General features: G+C 45.1%; 1 long non-coding RNA gene and 1 other non-coding gene across 2 annotated transcripts; both read left to right on the top strand.

Annotated features, from left to right (window-relative positions):
* Nucleotides 1–1,618: 1,618 nt before the first annotated feature.
* On the top strand, nucleotides 1,619–18,267 carry LOC116969305. Its single transcript, XR_004410719.1, has 3 exons — nucleotides 1,619–1,630; nucleotides 15,764–15,770; nucleotides 18,150–18,267. It is a non-coding gene; the product is annotated as an uncharacterized LOC116969305 (long non-coding RNA).
* On the top strand, nucleotides 8,289–8,480 carry LOC116969306. Its single transcript, XR_004410720.1, has one exon. It is a non-coding gene; the product is annotated as a U2 spliceosomal RNA (small nuclear RNA).
* Nucleotides 18,268–21,780: the final 3,513 nt, after the last annotated feature.

Here is a 21,780-nt window from a genome sequence, read left to right as displayed (position 1 = left end):
TCAAACTGGTAAGTTCTCGTTTAATCTTTCTATTTTAACTCCTGAGAGGATATTAATGCTGGTTGGAGCCATGCCTCTGCTGGAAGTTAATGAGAGCTCAGTCAACATCCATGTGCATTTGCTGCCAAACCAATGTTTAACAGTTATATAAAGTTTGTGCAAAGTTATAAACTACTGCGATGCTGCTAATCTATTTTAACTCTGAACAACAAAAATAATCATTAATAATGGTGCAAGAATAAATCAGTGTGTCTTGTTTAAAATGTTATACCTGAGAACTCCTTGGATTATTTATGGTATTATGTTTTTAAAATTGCCAGTATATTTATCAAGGATATGGCAGCCTGATCTCCTCATGAACTAAGGGATTTGTTCCAATCTTCCAACCTACCTCACTGCAACTGCTGTACACTTTTTTTATCTGCACTTTCTCCAGCAGCAACACTGCACCACTATTTAGACTTTGGAGATACAGAATGGGAATGGGCTCTTCGTCCAACGATCAAATCCGTATACTAGTTCTGTCGTACACACTAGGGACAACTTCCAATTTTTGTCAAAGCTAATTGGCCTACAAACCTGTACATCTTTGGAATGTGGGAGGAATATTCTATGCTTTGGTTATTTTATTCTTTGCACTCACTATTGTGCTTGTGTATAGCTTGATTGTATTTATGTCTGGTTTGATTTGACTGGATGCAAACACAACCAATATTTTTCACTAAATTCTCCATATTACTATTACAAGCATGAGGTGCAATAGTAATTTTAAAAATAAATAAATAAATAAATGGTACCAGGACCTGGCAATGGGAGGTAAAACAACAAAAACAGACTTGGTTGGTAGTCTTTCTGCGGAGTTTAATGTTATAATAGAGCGATTGTCCTTACTTTCTTTTACTTTCTTTTCTAGGGTCTACTTTCTTACTTTACTTCCTTCTCTAACTTCTTTTCTAAGGGGCTTTCTTTTCCCAACACTCTCTTGCATTTCACGACTCTTGCGCACCTTCTTTACTTTCCTTACTTCTATCTTTTTCTTAAAGCTTAAAAAAAAAATGAAGCGGTACAAAAAATGTATTAAGATATATGTGTTGTGTGTTATTGTAATTTACCGTACTTCTAATAAAAATTATTTTAAAAAAAATAAAATAATTCTCCATACACATGACACTAATAAACCAATATTAATATGAATGTTTTCACTGTAAATTGTTGCAAAAGTGTTAACAGTTGAATCCGAGATTAAACACTAATGTGTAGCTGATTGGTTTATGGTAATTATATTGAAAAAGGAAGTACAGGGCCATGTCAGAAGCTGGGAAGATTAAGTGATATCTGGGAGAAAGTATAAAGCTGAGGAGACAAACAGTCATGAACTCAAAAGAGAATAAATAGGGTGACTGGACATTTTTCATGGCTAAAGGAATCAAGAACTAGAGTGCTTGGGTTCAATCTGAAAGAGGAAAGATTTAATACGAACCCTGTGGGCAACTTTTTATACACTGAGGTTTTCGTATATGAAACGAGCTGCCAGAGGAAGTAGATGAGGCTGGTACAATTACAACATTTATAAGATATTTGAATCGGGAAATGTTTAGAGGGAATGTGTAGGAAGGAACTGCAGATACTGGTTTATACCGAGGAGAGACTCAACATACTGGAGTAACTCAGCGTGTCAGGCAGCATCTTTGGAAAAAAGGAATAGGTGATGTTTTGGGTTAGAACACTTCCCGAAATGTCACCTATTCCCTTTTCCCCCAGAGATGCTGCCTGACCCGACCTGCTGGGTTTCCCCTGCAGTTTAGGGTGATTTGGGCCAAATAGGACCAGTTTTGAAGGGGCATCTTGTTTGGCATGGACAAGTTGGGCTAAAGGGCTTGTTTTCATGCTGTTTGACTCTGTGTCTGCAGGTTTAAATGCTTTTTAGACTAATAAAATAAAGAATCTGCAATTGCCAGAATCCTATAATAAAAACAAGAATTTAAAAATCTATATATATATTATTTTTTTAAATTGGAAGACCATTGATCCATTTCTCTTTTGCACAGGGCTTCGTCATGGTTTTCTGGCCATTTTATAGTAAGGGGAATACTGTTGAAATTACTCGTGGGTGTGGGGATTGGGATCTCAGTTTGCGTCCCTTGATTTTACTTCGGAGTCACGTGAGTGACTACGTGAAGAACCCGCTCAGTGCGCAGGCGCGGTATTACGCCAACAGTGCAACAGCAATTGGAGCAGCTCCAGCGAGATGCGCACAAAGAGCGCTCTCGCGGAGGGAGGTCAGGCACCCCCTCCACAGTGCTTCATGCACTGCCCTTTGCTCCCTCATTACTGGAGGCTAGCATTGGTGACCAGGGCTGGGCTGGTCTGGAACAGGGGCAGGCGGACGAATTCGGGAGTATGCCAGGGGTGCAGGAACATGAAGAGCTGTTGGGTGTGATGGACCGCTTGTAGCAACCCCACGGGCTGGAGCACCGCTGGAACCAAGAATGGCGGCCAGCATCAACCATTACTGGAAAAGGTGCTCGCTGAGGTGCTGAAACAACACAGCACCAGAAAACGGTGAGGCCCTCAAAGTAAAAAGTGTCAACAGCCAAATCTGGGGGCATGTGGGTCACACATCCAGACCCAAGAACTCAAGCTACAGCGGATCCTAAGGCTCCTGACGTCAGCCATCACAGCCTTTGCTCGTTCCGTGGAGAGCACGGAGATGGATACCTGCCAGCAGGATGTGCTGGCATTAATGTGTACCACACAATTTGAGATCAACAATCTCCGGAGGGAAACATAAGACCTGCCCTCAATCCCAAATTTGCTGGCTATTGTAAAGCCCCAGCTGCGGAGACGGACGCGCTGCTATTTGGGAAAGATTTCAATAAAAAACTGAAGGAGATGCAGGAAGCATCAAAAACCTTCGGCCTAATGAGGGCAGGCCCCGGGACGAGCAAACCAAGACCTCCGATACCCAAGCGGCAGCACCCCACGGCATCCACCAGTCGACGTCCGCAATATGGGACTGGTGAACGCTTGGGGTCCGCACATTATCCCCAAAGATCTTTCAGATCAGGGCCCGCAGCGGACCCTATGGAAAATGCGCCTCCCCCCAACATCGCCAGCACGTCAGAACAAAATCTTCAGGAAAATTAAGAAACAGAATCGCCAATAACCATGGAGGTAGGTGGGTCTGGTCCCTACCAGCATATAGAGAATAAGGGTGCTTTATTAACAGGGGGGTGATTACACTTGTTTAAAGAAGCATGGGGTATGGTCACGAGTGACAAGTATATACTCAACAACATTACAGGATATAAAATACAATTCATGTCAGAAAAAAACGCCGCCAGTTCAACAATGGCCCCAAAGGGTATTTCTCCCTCCGTCAAAAAGAAACGTGAGGGACAAGCTGAACTGGTGAGACTTATCACAAAGGGGGTCATCGAAAAGACCAAACATGAACCTTTGGAATTTGTATCGAATATATTCACTAAAACCAAAAAATATGGTGTCTGTCGCATCATCATTGACTTAACATCACTAAACAAATTTGATAAGTATATACATTTCAAAATGGAGACATATGTTACTGCCAAACAACTGAATTCCAAAGGACACTTCATGGCAAGCATTTATCTTAAAGATGCTTACTATCTAGTACCCATATACAAGGAGCATCGCAGATACCTAAAATTTATCTGGATGGTACAAAGCATTGCCCTATGGTCGAACTTCAGCCCAAGATTATTCACCAAAATATTGAACCCAGCCATAGCAATACTAAGAAAATAAAACATATTGTCATGGCATATCTGGAGGATATTCTCATAGTAGGGAAAACGAAGGAATTGGCTGTGGCAGCAGTATCAGCTACAAAACAGCTCCTCGAAACTCTGGGGTTCGTCCTACATCCAGATAAATCTAGGTTGAAGCCATCCACTATCATGGACTACCTGGGTTTCACTCAGTCCATATGACTGTTACCTTGCCAAAGGCAAAAATGGTTGAATTAGCACAATCATGCAACAAATTAATGGTCAACGAGCGACCAACTATTCGACAAGTAGCAAGAGTAATTGGGGAAATGGTAGCAGCATTTCCGGCTACACAATTCGGACCTTTGCACTATCAAAAAATTTACAGAGAGCAAAGGTACGGGCAATAAAACGACATACAGGTCACTATGATCGTGTCATGAACTTACCCACTGAAGCAATATCAGAGCTACAGTGGTGGGCAGAAAACGTTTGGCATAGTTTCAGCCCTATCTTTATCACTGACCCTATTTTAGTTATTCAAACAGATGCCAGTGCTCAAGGCTGGGGAGCGACTAACTCCATATCCAGCACAAGTGGTAGATGGACTAAACTAGAGTCATCATTACTACTTACACTGGGCATTAACTATCTAGAGATGTTGGGCGCCTTTTATTGTTAAAAGCATATTTATCTAATATGCAGCACTTGCATTTTCGGTTACAAATTGATAAATACTACGGTGATGGCTTATATTAACCATATGTGTGTCATAAAATCATTATCATGCGACAAATTGGTCAACATGATTTGGCAATGGTATGTCGAAAGACATATTTGGCTATCAGCTACTTACCTACCATGTAAGCTAAACACCCATGCCATGAGAAAATTAAACGCCTGGGTTGCAAGTTTGAACAGACCTTACCTGGAACTGGGATTGTCCAAACAAACCATCACCACCATGTCGGCATCCCTTCGAACATCCACCAAGAGGCAGTACTTAACCAGCATCAAAAAGGGAGAAGTACTGCCAGGAAACATGGACAACATACGAAACAGCTACAGCCACCAACATACTGGAGTTCCTGGCCATCTACACCACGATGTAGGGATCAGCTACAGTGCCATCAACACAGCGCAGAGTACTCTTTCTGCTTATCTCAAACCAGCGGCAGGACAACAGGCGATGGGATCCCATCCTCTGGTGGTAAAACTGATGAAGGGCATTTACAATATCAAGCCCTAAGCCCAGGTATACCCATATTTGGGATATCAGTGTGGTCCTGACATATCTCAGGGAATGGCCACCAGCCAGATCCCCGGCCTCGAGCAAGCTACACTAAAGACGCTCATGTTGATGGCACTTGTATCCGCTCAGAGGGTCCAGTCACTACACCTATTGCGACTGGACAACGTGATCACAGCTCCAGACCAGATCTGTCGTTATCCAGCGACTGGTCAAACAGAGCAGACCAGGAACACCTTATCCAGTCGTGGCTTACCCACCAGAACCACGGTTATGTGCCATGACCCACCTACTATCCTATATAGACACAACCAGAATATTCGAGGGAGATGAAAAGCCTTGTGGGTCAGTCACAAAAACCTTATGGTGGGGTACGAGCCAAACCATTGCGAGATGGCTCAAGCAGGTGCTAGAAACTGCTGGGATAAACACTGACATGTACAAATTTTATTCCACCAGGGCAGCATCCATGTCGACGGCTAAAGAATGGACATGCCTATAGACCACATCCTGGCTACAGCAGGATGGTGGGAAGGGAAAAGACCGTTCAGAAATTTTATAATAAGCCGTTGGCAAAACCTGGTTTATTTGCAGTAAAGATTTACGAACTGCAAATATTTAATTTAAGCCCAGGGGAGCAACTTAATTCTTTGTTGTTATTGTTTAAAAAATACCATTGTGTTTTACTACAAATAGACTCATTGGTTCATTACGATAACACTTCCTCCCTCAAGAACTTCGGCAGTGAGTGAAATGAAACTGTTACACGGTTTGAAATCACAGAGCTTTGAAATCTTCACGTAGTTACTCACGTGACTCCGAAGTAAAATAGTAAGATTAAACGAGAACTTACCAGTTTGAAGTTTGATCTGTATTTTATGAGGAGTTACGATGAGGGATTACGTGCCCTCCGCTCCCACCCTCATTATATGGATCAAACTAATAAATTGATGTCTCCTTATCTTTACTATGTTTACTTCAAAATAACTGTGTCTATCTGTGATTCCACACCGCTGCTTGGAAGTATGCCGCGCCTGCGCACTGAGCGGGTTCTTCACGTAATCCCTCATCGTAACTCCTCATAAAATACAGATCAAACTTCAAACTGGTAAGTTCTCGTTTAATCTTACTATGTTACTTCGGAGTCACGTGAGTGACTACGTGAAGAACCCGCTCAGTGCGCAGGCGCGGCATTACGCCAGCAGTGCAACAGCGGCTTGAAACGGGAATTAGGCTCTCCCGTTACAGATTGAACCGGACCGTCAGGTGAGTACCCTGAGGTCGGGTTTTCTTTTACATGTGAGCCTTTTTTCTGCTTGTGTTTTTTACTGGCAGAGAAAAAGGCTCTGGAACAAAACTGTCCCCCGTTCAAGGAGGACCGTATTCCCGTCGGGGGGAAGGGGGGCAGCAACAGGCGGTAGGAGCGTTACCCGGTGTTCCGTAATTCCCCGACACCGTGCCGAGGCCAGCCCGCTAGTACCTGAGCAGCGGGCTGGATGCATAGCCACTCGAGAGGCATCCGGCAGGTGTTTCCCGATGTCGGACGGGACGTCTCTCCACCCGCACGGGGGAGAGAGAGCCGCATGAGCCGCTGGAGCGGCTCGCGGAGCAGGTGCCTGCGAGACGCGTTGCTTGAGGGGCGCTCTCGCTACTACAAGGCACAAAAGCTCCAGAAGAAGGCGGTAGGAACAATTACCGGGCGCACCGCTATCCCCACACCGCGCCGGGGCCAGTCCCGCTAGTGCCTGAGCTGCGGGCTGGATGTTCAGCCATCCGAAGAGGCATCCGGCCGGTGGCTTCCGATTTATCGGAGGGGACGTCTCTCCACCCGCATGGGAGAGAGACAGCCGCCTGAGCCGCTGGAGCGGCTCCTGGAGCAGGAGCTCCTGCGTGACACGCTACGTGAGGGGCAGTCTCGCTGGAGGGTTCAGGCGTTCCCTCCACAGTGCCTAGGCACTGCCCATCGCTTCCTCCTTAGTGTGGTTAGCTTTGGGGTGACCAGTGGCTGGGCTGGTCATGAAGAGGGGTCACTGGCTGAACAATATCGGGAGTATGCTTGAGGTACAGGATCAGGAAGAGCTACTGGGTGTGGCCGCTATGTGGCTCCACCATTAGCGAGATGGCTTTTCAGTCTCAACTGATGGCCAGCTTACTATCTGTCTTTTCCAAAAAACCTCTCCAAGACAGGTAGCCATGAGGCGTTGGTTTTATCACGCCTCCCCTAAATTGCATTTACTCAAAGTGCCCGCCATTATTGGGGGATACATTGAGCAGCGCATTTAACCTAAATATTTTAAAAATGCATTTGGTACCCTGACGTCGGCTATCATGTCCACCTGCTCATTCCAGAAGGGCAGGGTAGTATGGCAAAACCCCTGACTCTACTGTTCAACGGCATACCTCATAACTTCTGAAATGAACTCACAAACCTGCCCTCAATCTATGAAATTAACAGGTCTATGAGAACGCCGACCTCACAAGCTCAGATCCTGCTACCTGGCACTTACCAAACCAGTCCTAAAAAAACTGGACGAAGTGTTCAAACTATTCGGCACAAGAGGGCAGAGTCTGGAATAAGCACCACACTAAACCAGACAGCAGTACCTCAACGTGTCCACCAGGGGCGCCTTCCTCATGGTACTGGTGAAAGCTCGGGGCCTGCATGCCAAACCCGTAGCATTTTAGGCCACGGCCCAGAGCAGGCCCCAGGGGAAAATGCGCCACCCCCCAATAAACATCGTCCCTACAAGAACAAGGAACCAGAAACCGAAGAAAACAACAATGAAGACAGATAAGTATGGTTCCTACCATCACATAAAGGTTAAGGGTTGTACTAACTAGGGGTGGATGAATCACGCCTGGTTAGGAAGCTATCACTCTTGGTAGTTATATACCAAAAAATAAATACAAGGGGAATAGAATTAATATCTTGCCACCAATTCAGCAAGCACCCCAAGTGGTCTACCCTCCCACGATGGTGAATTTCGCACCATCGTTGAAAAACCACTTGAGTATTTCACCAGGTATACCTATTCATGGGATTTGTAACTACTACCATGGATCCAAGGATACTTTATGGTAGACATCGACCTTGAAGATGCACACTATTCAGTACCTTCTCATATAAGTTTCGGATATACCGCAATTACCTGGATGGAGTAACCATGATGAGCGTTGCGGCATTTAAGTCAAAGTTATCCAGAATCAACTAGCCCTGACACTTAGAAACATTCCGTCATGGCATGTCTATATATTAACGACAAACTATCCTTGGATACAGCTTTAGCTGCATCGCTTCTCGGCCTTTTGGCTAAGATTAAGTGTAGTATCTGTTCTTATCAGTTTAATAATCTGATACGTCCCTTATCTAGGGACCATATATTAAATTGAATATTGGAACAGGGAGATGGAATAGGGGCTTGCTCCGTCCACTCCACGCATCGACCCAGCATTGCAGTGCCTCTGGGAACGGTGCACAAAATATATATCCAGATATTTACGTTGACCATCCACAACGTTGTTATCTGGTATTCATTAAGACTATCAGTCATGGTACATTAACCACCAATCATCTACGTTGCAAAGTAATTGGGATATAGCAGCATTACCAGCTACTGAACTTTGTACCTGTAAAGGAGTGATGGACTACACTCACTACGTCAATATCCCGGTGTTCCATAATTCCCCGACACCGTGCCGAGGCCAGCCCGCTAGTACCTGAGCAGCGGGCTGGATGCATAGCCACTCGAGAGGCATCCGGCATGTGTTTCCCGATGTCGGACGGGACGTCTCTCCACCCGCACGGGGGAGAGAGAGCTGCATGAGCCGCTGGAGCGGCTACTGGAGCAGGAGCTCATGCGAGACACGCTACGTGATGGGCAGTCTCGCTGGAGGGTTCAGGCATACCTTCCACAGTGCCTAGGCACTGCCCATCGCTTCCTCCTTAGTGTGGTTAGCTTTGAGGTGACCAGTGGCTGGGCTGGTCATGAAGAGGGGTCACTGGCTGAACAATATCGGGAGTATGCTTGAGGTACAGGATCAGGAAGAGCTGCTGGGTGTGGCCGCCATGTGGCTCCACCACTAGCGAGATGGCTTTTCAGTCTCATCTTCAGTAACATCTTATGTGTCCTGATGTGTTACTGAGCTTGTAATACTTAATGCCAATATGAATTGACTTAAACATGTTATATATTAACTTACTTAATTCTAGTGAAGCATTTGCTCAGTAATCCACCAAATTTGCATGTTCGTTTATAAGATAACAACATCACAGTGGTGGCATATACCAAACCACTTGGGCGGAGAACATCGATATTGGGTGACAATTTATTAACAATTGGAAACCGTATGTCCTCAAACATGTTTGACCATCAGTAACTCACCTATCAGGTGAGCTAAATACTGTAAACATACATTTAAACCAAAAATACTTGCAGAAATCACTAAGCAATATGGACACCAGATATCGATTCCTTATATCCAATTAAATCACCACGTACTAACTTACGTCACATGAAACCAATCTCAAGGCAGCGGCAATGGAGACATTCCCGCGTATTGAGGGGTGGGGGGAACCTAATCTCTATGTTTTCCTTTCCTTCTACCTCTTCAATAGGTACGACACTCACTACGTCAATATCCCGGTGTTCCGTCACAATATCCCGAGTGTAGTCCATCACAAAAGTCGACCATCGCTCCGCAATGTCAGCGTCGAAGACAAGGGGAGATGGCTTTCGGCTTGAGGATGCCATGTCAAGGGAAACCCAACACTGGGCACTAACGGGGACAAAATAAATGAAAACCGTAAACGGGAAACGCGAGTTTTAAACTTCTGACACCATGTAAAGGATTGATAGCTGACACACTGTAACCTTTACTGGTACATTATTATAGCACATGGCACACACGTCCCAGCACTGACTGCATCCAGCCTTCAGGCGTACTGGGACCTAATGGGAGGAACAAAGGGAGGATACTTAGGTTATACTAATATGATGAGGCGTGGTTAGTGGTGATGAGGTAGCTACATTATAGGTTGCATGCATAACCCATCTACAGTAGCTTTCCTATGAGCTGAGATACTAGTGTTCAAAACTATCTCCATACCTGTAATATGGGGGCAAATGGATTAATCTGTAGTGTTATCATGGAATTTATCGGCAGGAAGGATTATGGTTGTACACTTCCACCTGTTTTGAGTAACATCTTATGTGTCCTGATGTGTTACTGAGCTTGTAATACTTAATGCCAATATGAATTGACTTAAACATGTTATATATTAACTTACTTAATTCTAGTGAAGCATTTGCTCAGTAATCCACCAAATTTGCATGTTCGTTTATAAGATAACAACATCACAGTGGTGGCATATACCAAACCACTTGGGCGGAGAACATCGATATTAGGTGACAATTTATTAACAATTGGAAACCGTATGTCGTCAAACATGTTTGACCATCAGTAACTCACCTATCAGGTGAGCTAAATACTGTAAACATACATTTAAACCAAAAATACTTGCAGAAATCACTAAGCAATATGGACACCAGATATCGATTCCTTATATCCAATTAAATCACCACGTACTAACTTACGTCACATGAAACCAATCTCAAGGCAGCGGCAATGGAGACATTCCCGCGTATTGAGGGGCGGGGGGAACCTAATATCTATGTTTTCCTTTCCTTCTACCTCTTCAATAGGTACTACGGCTTCATCAGTCGGGTACTACGCAAATTACAGTGGACCAAGTCCACAAGCATGGTTCCCAGTGATCCTCAACATGGTCATTAAAAGAATTGCAGAATTGGGAAGACCATTGCTGTGCTTGGATCAGCAGCACTATCAACCTGATGACAGCATTCCGTCGCATATCCTAGGGAACATACCTGAGGAGCATCAAGAAATGGTACACTGTTTTCCAAAACAGGAATTATACATTCAACTATAACACAAAATTGTACTGGAGCTCCTGGCAGGTCTTCACCACAATGAAGGACATGTTCTGTTAGCCTACTCAACTTGGGTACCGCTCACTGGTGATCAGATACAGGAGAGGTATATCAATCCATTCCCCAGAAATAGGTACACCCAAATTGGGATGTCAGTGAAATCCTGACATACCTTAGGGGATGATCACCAGCCAGGTCACTCACCCTGGAACAGCCTACCCTGAAGATGGACATGCTGGTGGCCTTACATCAACACAAAGAGCCAGCTCTCCCATCTACTGCGATGGGACAACATGGTTATAACACCAGAAAGTGTCACATGGCCATTCAAGGGTTGGCCAAACAGAACAGACCAGGAACATCAGGTCCAGTCATGAAATTCGGAGCATACCCACCTGAACCACGTTTTATGTGTCATGACCCACTTAGAGATCGACAGAATAAGGAATACCGAGGGAGAGGAAAAAGCCTTATGGGTCAGCCACAGGAAACCTCATGGTCGGGTGACGAGCTAAACTATCTCTAGTGGCTCAAGCAGGTACTTGGAGTTGCTGGAGTAAATACTGACGTGTATAAAATCTTATTCCACCAGGACAGCTTCCACGTCAGTAACTAAGAGGATGGAAGAGCCTATGGACCACATCCTGGCTACTGCAGGGTGGTCTAGGGAGTATACGTCCCAAACTTTTATAACAAACCACTGACAGAACCTGTATCGTTTGCAGAAAAAGAATCTGCAAAAAATATATAATTTAAGCCCGGGGGAGCAATTGGTCTTGTTGTTGTTAATAACACCATTATTGTTTTTACAAACAGATTCATGGTTGATTACGATAACATACTTCCTCCCTCGAATGACTTCGGCAGCGAGTGAAGTATGAACTGTTACACGGTTTGAAATCACAGAAGGTACACAAAATTGCTGGAGGAACTCAGCGGGTGCAGCAGCATCTATGGAGCGAAGGAAATAGGCGACGTTTCGGGCCGAAACCCTTCTTCAGACTCCAGAAATCACAGAGCTTTGAAGTCTTCACGTAGTCACTCACGTGACTCCGAAGTAAAATAGTAAGATTAAAAAACGAGAACTTACCAGTTTGAAGTTTGATCTGTATTTTATGAGGAGTTACGATGAGGGATTACGTGCCCTCCGCTCCCACCCTCATTATATGGATCAAACTAATAAATTGATGTCTCATTATCTTTACTATGTTTACTTCAAATAACTGTGTCTATCTGTGATTCCACACCGCTGCTTGGAAGTATGCCGCGCCTGCGCACTGAGCGGGTTCTTCACGTAATCCCTCATCGTAACTCCTCATAAAATACAGATCAAACTTCAAACTGATAAGTTCTCGTTTAATCTTACTATTTGAAGTTTATTTGGCGGGCAATTATGCAGAGAGTGCTGCATTCTTCAAATTTTGCTCTGTTGGGATATTCAACCTTATTAAAGGATTTTTTTTCTGTTGCTAAACTGCGGCAGTTGCTTTTCAGACGGATGAACGTTTTGACAATTGACCTATGGCACGTTATTGAGCAATGGGACTAGCGTAGATGAGGCATCTTGGTCAACAAATATGTCAGCAACATTTCACATGTCTCGTCTCCAAACATCAGCAGTAATAACATTGTCTGCATCGCGTGTCAAGAATCACGAGATTCAAGAGTGTTTCGACCACACTTTAAAGATACAGCTTGAAAACAGGCCCTTCAGCCTACCGAGTTTGCACTGACCATCTTGGTTCTTGGTTTCTGTGTCCTCCAAAATATTCCAACTGGTATTTAAACTGGAGGTGGTGAAGGGAGGGATTAAGCCAGAAAGGGTTATTGTGAAGAAAGTGCTACTTTAAATTTAGTTGCATCTGGTTAGGTAACTATAGTTGGGTGGAGATTATTCCATGCTTTAATTGTGCGTGGGAAGAACGAATTGCTGTACACATCTGTCTTTGTAGCTGGGATCACAAATTGGATCGAATGCCCTCGTCTACTCCTAATTGGTTTGGGTTTGGTGTAGGTCTTGTAATCTATGTCTAGCTGACCATTTAACATTTTGTAAAAACAGGTCAAACAGTGAGCTTCACGTCTGTCTTGGAGAGGGTTCCACCCCAGAGAATACAGACGTTTGGTGACACTCGCTTCTCTCTCATAGGTGTTAGTAACAAATCGAGCTGCCTGTCTTTGGACACGTTCGATGGATGAATGTTTTTATTTGTGTATGGGTCCCATGCTGCAACTGCGTAGTCCAAATGAGGACTAACGAGGGTGAAGTATAGCTTCTCCTTGACAGAAGTTGAACAATCATGAAAGTTGCGCCTCAGGAACTTTAGGACACCTGCCTATTTCCTTCGCTCCATAGATGCTGCTGCACCCGCTGAGTTTCCCCAGCAATTTTGTGTACCTTTAGGACACCTGTTGCTTTCACCGTTGCATGATGAGTCTGACCATTCCAATGCAGATCATTCTGCAATTTGATGCCAAGATACTTGGTTTGTTTGGATTCTTCAAGGGTGACACCAAGTATGTTGTGAGATGTTTGGCCTGGATTCCTCTTTCTGGTGACACACAGGAAGAATATCGACACTCTAAAGATAGCACCCGTGGTCAGGATTGAACCCGGGTGTCTGGCGCTGTAAGGTAGCAAATCTACTGTGCCATTCCGAGTTATCTATTATATATTAAAACTCTCGTTAGTCTATAAAAGTCTCGCCCCATCCGTCCGACATCCGTCCGGCTGCCTTTCTGCCTTTCGATTCGTTCCCGCCGTGCGATGTCACAATGCCCGATGCTCGCAGACGTCCAATCGCGATGCCCGACGCTCGCAGACGTCCAATCGGAATGGATCCATTTACATGTACGGCTTCCGGCCGCATTTCTTCCATTGATTCCCTGCAACTCCGAAACCGGACGCAGAATCGCCGACGTCTTTTCCATTTCGGTAGAGATTTCACTTTTCTTTCTAAGTATCCGCTCCTCATTACATTTCGTCGTGTTTAAGTACACGTTTTTAATCAAATCCTTCACCCCCCCCCCCAATATTTCAAAACTAAACTGGCTTCTCACCCACAGAAGCTTCACCAGCCCCAGCCCCTGCTGAACGTTCCATCGTGTGATGTCACAATGCCCAATGTTCACATGTGTCCAATCGGAATGGATTCATTTACATATGCCTATGCAGGAGCCCCAGCCAATGGTGAACGTTCCATCGTGTGATGTCACAATGCCCCATGCTCAAAGACATCGTTGCCATAGTGACAGTACAGAGAAGGTTCACCAGACTGATTCCTGGAATGTCAGAACTTTCAAATGTAGAAATACTGGGTAGACTTGCCTTGTACTCGCTAGATTTTAGAAGATTGAGGGGGTATCTTATAGAAACGTATAACATTCTTAAGGGGTTGGACGGACTAGATGCAGAAAGATTATTCCGGATGTTGGGGAAGACCAGAACAAGGGGTCAAAGTTTAAGGATAAGGGGGAAAGCTGAATCGCCGACATCTTTTCCATTTCGGTAGAGATTTCACTTTCTTTCTAAGTATCCGCTCCTCATTACATTTCGTCGTGTTTAAGTGCACGTTTTTAATAAATACAATATCCCCCCCCCCCCCCCCCCCCCCAGTTTTTCAAAAATAAACTGGCTTCTCACCCATACAAGCAGCCATTTCGGTAGACATTTCACTTTCCCTTCCAGCTATCCACTCCTCATTACATTTCGTTATGTTTATGTCCATTTTTTTCATTAAAACCTTCTCCGCCCCCCCTCACTCATTTTGTCGCCTCCTGCTGGCCAGCGACCATAACGGCTGCTGGCGCCCGCAGCACAACCTCAAGCGACGCCATTTAAAAACGGCCTTTCGGGAACGGCTCTACTTCGATAACCACGTCTCCCGTGGGGGCTACCACTGAGGTGCAGTGAAAAGCTTTTGATCTCTGCAAAGTTATCAAGGATGCTAAGAGCCAACATCAGTACAAACATTAGTCCCCTATAATCATTTGGACACACGCAGAATGTGGCAAGGCTGAATCCTATAAACTGGCTGCAAAGCAAAGTCAGGCAACATCACTAGTGATAGTGCGGCCCTACCTCATCAACTTGATGTCTTCCATGCTTGTTTTGTGCAGAAGGCCAATGGGGCAATGACATCTGTCCCTTCAGACTCGTGTGCCTTTTCCCAAGGTGACTGTTGCAGGGGTTAGATCGGCTTTGTGAAGTGATCTCTTTGGGATCTGTGAGGAAACCGGAGCACCCAAAGGACACTTGCACGGTGACAGGTAGATTTATTCAACTCCACCCACAGCATCCGAGGTCAGGATCGAACCCGAGTCTCTGGTGCTGTGAGGCAGCAGCTCTATCAACTGTGCCATTGAAACCCGAAACGTCACCCATTCCTTCTCTCCAGAGATGATGCCTGTCCCGCTAAGTTACTCCAGATCCTTGTGTCTATTGTCGTGCCATCTATAATGTTCTTGCATGCAATTCCATTATGGATTGATTGAAATTCATTGTAGGACACAGCATGGAAACAGGCCTTTTCTCGCAGCGAGTCCGCACTGACTATCATCGTCTGTTCGCACTTGGTCTATGTTATCCCACTTTTGCATCCACTCCCTACACATGAGGGGCAATTTAAAGAGGGCAATTGACTACAAACCCACACGTCTTTGGGACGTGGGAGGAATTCGGAGCACTTGAAGGAAATCCTTGCAGTCATAGGGAGTGTGTGAAAATTCCACACAGACACGTGAGATTAGGATCAAGCTCTGGAGCCATGAGGGAGCAGCTTTGCCAACTGGGTCATAGAAACATGGAAACATAGAAAATAGGTGCAGGAGTAGGCCATTCGGCCCTTCCGAGCCAGCACCGCCATTCAATATGATCATGGCTGATCATCCAACTCAGTATCCTGTACCTGCCTTCTCTCCATACCCCCTGATCCCTTTAGCCACAAGGGCCACATCTAACTTCCTCTTTAATATAGCCAACGAACTGGCCTCAACTACATTCTGTGGCAGAGAGTTCCAGAGATTCACCACTCTCTGTGTGAAACATGTTTCCCTCATCTCGGTCCTAAAAGATTTCCCCCTTATCCTTAAACTGTGACCCCTTGTTCTGGACTTCCCCAACATCGGAAACAATCTTCCTGCATCTAGCCTGTCCAACCCCTTAAGAATTTTGTACGTGTCTATAAGATCCCCCCTCAATCCTCTAAATTCTAGCGAGTACAAGCCGAGTCTATCCAGTCTCTCTCATATGAAAGTCCTGACATCCCAGGGATCAGCCTGGTGCACCTTCTCTGCACTCCCTCTATGGCAAGAATGTCTTTCCTCAGATTAGGAGACCAGAACTGTACGCAATACTCCAGGTGTGGTCTCACCAAGACCCTGTACAACTGCAGTAGAACCTCCCTGCTCCTATACTCAAATCCTTTTGTTATGAATAAGTTATTTGTTAAGGTGTCGTTCCCTCTGTAGTTATAATTCCAAATTCTTAGCTCTCTATCGCTGTGCACAATACTGGAATTTTGGCTACAGGGAAAATATAATTAATATATTATTAGTTGCCAAGACTAGAGGGCCTGAGCTACAAGGAGAGGTTGAGCAGGCTGGGATTCTATCCCTTGAAGATCAGGGTGATCTTTTAAAGGCGTATAAATTGTGAGGAATAGATTGTGTAGATGTACATAGTCTCTCGCCCAGAGTAAGTGAATCAAAACCAGAGGCCATAGGTTTGAGGTCAGTGGGGAAATATTTGATGAGGTAACACGAGGGGTAACACAAAGCATGAGGTGCTGGAGGAAGTAGTTGAGGCAGGTACTATCAGAACATTTAAGAAATATTTAGAGAGGTACATGGATAGGGCAGGTTTAGAGAGAGATGGGCCAAACACAGGCAGGTGGGACCAGTGTAGATGGTAAATGTGGACGGTATGGGCAGGTTAGTCTGAAGGGTCATGTTTCCACACTCTATGATGTTATGACTGCAAAATGCTATCTTAAACAAATAGGCAGAATCCAGCTCATAATGGAGTCAGACTTACACCTGCATATCCTGTTTGATTTGCTTGCTTTCCAGTCCATGCAGAAGATTACACTTGGTCACGCATTGGAAATATTAATGTCGGCAATTTTGTTCAGCAGCTAGCTCAATTTAGTTCTTTGAAATAGCACTGTCTACATAATGAAGCGCAGTTAAATATAGCATTATAACAACTTGAATTTTTAATATATAGCTTAATAGTGGAACAAAATGAGGCATTCCTCATAATTAAAACCCATGGGGAAATTGCTTTCTCCAATCTAATTTTGAATAAGGCAGTTAAATTGAATTTTAAATTTGACTATTCATATTTTTTTACGTTTGAGGAACATGCATGTTAATCATTTAAGGTTTATTATTGATCATTGAAGGATATTGGCTGCAACCTTTCCCCCCAACAATGAACTGTACACTGCAAGGGACAGGAAGTGAGCAGGTAAGATCATCTCTGACCGCTCTCACCCTGGCCACAAATTATTTGAATCACTTCCCTCTGGAAGGCGACTCCGGACTGTCAAAGCCGCCACAGCCACAGACATAAAACAGCTTTTTTCCACAAGCAGTAGCTCTACTCAACAGCCAAACGTCTGTAGCCTCCTTTAGCTCTGGTATTTTATTTCATTCTTCACATAGAAACATAGAAACATTGAAAATAGGTGCAGGAGTAGAGGCCATTCGGCCCTTCGATCCTGCACCGCCATTCAATATGATCATGGCTGATCATCCAACTCAGTATCCTGTACCTGCCTTCTCTCCATACCCCCTGATCCCTTTAGCCACAAGGGCCACATCTAAATCCCTCTTCAATATAGTTTAAATTATAACGTTTTATTTTTGATTGTCTACTGTATATCGTGTTGTGACTTGCGAGCAAAGCACCAAGGCAAATTCCTTCTATGTATGGATACTTGGCTATAAACAATAGTTTGACTGGCATTTCATTAGAAACTGATAAAATCATATTTTTGCCGCACACAGCAGCAGTTATATGAAGGATAGATTTCACATAGCTTTGGCCGGAGGAGAAACTTTTATCTTTCAATGTCAACCTGACAGTATCCTGGACAGGAGGCAAGCATGACCACTGGAAGATGTTGACAAAGACTCATGTTACAGTTTGATTAATCGTTGATGTTGGGATAGTTTACCTGGAGTCCAGTGACTTAGTTGTGAAAGATTGTAACAGGATCTGCATTGATTGGCCAGGTGGGCTGAGGAATGGTTGATGGAATTTAATGCAGAAAAGTGTGTTGCATTTTGCGATGTCTAACATGGGCTGGACCTACACAGTGAATGGTTGTCCTCTGGGGAGTGTTGTAGAGCAGAAGGATCTAGGAGTGCAGGTGTATGATTCCTTGATGTTCGAGTCACATGTATATAAGGTAGTCAAAAAGGCATTTGGTACATTGGCCTTCATCAGTCAGAGTATAGAAGTTGGGAGGTCATGTTGCAGTCGTATAAGATGTCGGTGAGTGCTTTTAGAGTATTGTGTTCAGTGCCAGGCACCATGTTATAGGAAAGATATTGTTAAGCTTGAAAGGGTTCAGAGAAGATTTACGATGATGTTGCCAGGACTAGAGGGTGTGAGCTATAAGGAGAGGTTGAGTAGGCTGCTTGGAGCACAGGAGGATGAGGGGTGATCTTGTAGAGGTGTACAAAATCATGAGAGGTATAGACCCGGTATTTGCACAGAGTCTCTTGCCCAGAGCTGGGGAATCTAGGGCCAGAGGACATAAGTTCAAGGTGAAGGGTGAAAGATTTAATAGGGGTAACGTTTTCACACAATGGGTGGTGAGTGTATGGAACAAGTTGCCAGAGGAGGTAGTTGAGGCTGGGACTATACCATTGTTTAAGGAACAGGTAGACAGGTACATGGAAGGGACAGGTTTGGAGGGATATGGACCAAGCACAGGCGGGTGGGACTACTGTGTAGCTGGGACATGTTGGCCAGTGTGGGCAAGTTGGGCCAAAGGGCCTGTTTCCACACTGTATCACTCTATGACAACTATAGACTACATCAAACCTGCAGGTTTAACGATCAAAAAATCCAATGCTGCAATGTTGTTCATCCACTCAAACTCCCTTGGACAGAACCATAGAGCATGGAACTGGGTCCTTTGGCCCAACTCATCAAAGCGGACCAAAATGCCTTATCTAAGCTTGTTCCATTTGCCCACGTTTGTCTTGTATAACCATACCATATAACCATATAACAATTACAGCACGGAAACAGGCCATCTCGACCCTTCTAGTCCGTGCCGAACACATAATCTCCCCTAGTCCCATATACCTGCGCTCAGACCATAACCCTCCATTTCTTTCCCATCCATATAACTATCCAATTTATTTTTAAATGATAAAAACGAACCTGCCTCCACCACCTTCACTGGAAGCTCATTCCACACAGCTACCACTCTCTGAGTAAAGAAGTACCCCCTCATGTTACCCCTAAACTTCAGTCCCTTAATTCTCAAGTCATGTCCCCTTGTTTGAATCTTCCCTACTCTCAGTGGGAAAAGCTTTTCCACGTCAACTCTGTCTATCAAACTCTGTATACCTGTAAATCTTTCACATCCAGATAGAGTCATTAAAATTGGGATGCATGTTTCATTGTCCTTGTTTAGGAAGGAACTGCAGATTTAGTTAGATAATAATTGGTTTATACCGATGACGGACACAAAATGCTAAATTTGCTCAGCGGGTCAGGCAGCATCTCTGGAGAAGTGGAATAGATGACGTTTCGGGTCGAGACTAGGACGTAAGCTGGGTCCTGACCCGAAACGTCACCTATTCCTTCTCTCCAGAGATACTGCCTGACCCGCTGAGTTACTCCAGGGGAAAGGGAAGCAAGAGATATAGACGGTGATATAGAGAGATAGAGAATAAATGGATGAAAGGTACGCAAACAAGTAACGAATGATCAAGGGAATGGTCCATTGTTGGCTGTGGGCTATGTGATGACGAGTTATACCAACAATGAATCTCACTGAGACGGTAGTGCAACAAGTACAATGAGTATGGTGGAAGAGGGATGGAGAGAGTAGATGCAAGGATTACTTGAAGTTAGAGAAATCAATATTCATGCCGCTGGAATGTAAGCAAAATATCAGGTGCTGTTCCTCCAATTTGCATTTGGCCTCACTCTGGCAATGACTCTCACTGTTTCCTTCATCATCCTTAACTTTTTTACATATCTTTCATTCATTTGTTCTCTGTCTCTCTATAATCCCCGTCTAGTTGGAGGGATAGTTGGTGAGAACGGAGAGGTTGGCGGCGTGACCGACGTTGCAGCGGCCCCTGCAGGCTGTCTGTCTGTCTTGTTTAGTTTTTTTGTCCAGTTGAATGTAGTTTGTTGTATTCTTTTTATATCTAAACGAAGGAGCTGATCGTGGACTTTAGGAGGGCACATCATCCGAGGACGTACACTCCATTCAGGATAAATGGGGATACTGTGGATAGGGTGAACTGTTTTAAATATCTGGGAGTCCACATCTCCGAGGATATGACATGGGCATCACACGCCTCAGCACTCGTGAGTAAGGCAAGGCAGCGCCTTTACCACCTCAGGCAATTGAGGAAATTCAGAGTGTCTCCGAGGATCCTCCAGTGCTTCTACTCAGCGGCTGTGGAAAGCATCTTGTCCGGGAATATTACCGTCTGGTTTGGGAATTACTCTGCCCAGGACAAGAAGGCTCTGCAGAGAGTAGTGCGTTCGGCCGAACGCACTATGGGAACTTCACTTGCCCCCCTGCAGGAACTATACATCAGGAGGTGCAACTCCAGAGCCAACAATATCATGAGAGACCCCTTCCACCCATGCAACGGACTGTTCCAGCTGCTACGGTCAGGTAAACGCCTCCGTTGCCATGCGGTGAGAATGGAGAGGTTGAGAACGAGTTTCTTCCCAGAAGCCATTCGGACTGTAAACGCCTATCTCACCAGGGACCAACTCTACTGAATGTTTTTCCTACCATTATTTATTATGTAAAAGAATATGTGTGTTTATGATTGTGTTTATAGTTTGTTTGGTTGTTTGGTTGTTTGTCTTTTTGCACAAAGTCCGCGAGCATTGCCACTTTTCATTTCACTGCACATCTCGTATGTGTATGTAAGAAATAAACTTGACTTGACTTGACTTGATATTGTTTTTATCTGTGTATATGTGGGGGGCGGGAACTTTTAAATCTCTTCCCTGCACGGGCCCAATCTTTTTCCTGTCGGGTCTCCGTTGTCGTTGGGGCCTAGTACCGTGGAGCGGCCTCCAGCCGGGACATCCTGGGGGCTCCAGTCGCAAAGCCTGTGGACCACTCACATCATGGAGCTGGCCGGCGTCGGAGCGTGGGGAGCGTTGGTGGCTCGCTGCTGCGGCCCGACTCCGGTGCTTGAGGCTCCAGCCGCAGGTCCGGTGGACGGTAACATCTGGAGCTGGCAGGTCCCTGGTGGGAGACCGCTTTTCGGCACTCCCGCAACGCAACTTCTCCCGCCCGTGTCATAGGGTTGGAACGACCCGGAGCGGGGCTGTACATCGCCCGGCGTGGCTTTAACGGTCACGTGACATGCCGACGCCCTCCCGGGGCTCCCGCATTGAGACATTAAGACCTGGAGCGGCGCCGTACATTGCCCCACGCGTCCTTAACGGCCGTGGGCCTTACCATCGCCCGCCTGGGGGCTTTAACATTGGGAGAAAAATGGAACACAGGGGAGAGAAAAGACTTTGCCTTCCATCACAGTGAGGAGGAGATTCACTGTGAAGGATGTTTGTGTGAATTGAATTGTTCTGTGTCTTGTAGGAATTGTT

The sequence above is a fragment of the Amblyraja radiata genome, unplaced genomic scaffold (genome assembly GCF_010909765.2).
Source record: "Amblyraja radiata isolate CabotCenter1 unplaced genomic scaffold, sAmbRad1.1.pri S150, whole genome shotgun sequence".
NCBI lineage: Eukaryota > Metazoa > Chordata > Chondrichthyes > Rajiformes > Rajidae > Amblyraja > Amblyraja radiata.
The sequence above is the reverse complement of the archived record's forward strand: the minus strand, read 5'-3'. Positions and strand labels throughout refer to the sequence as shown.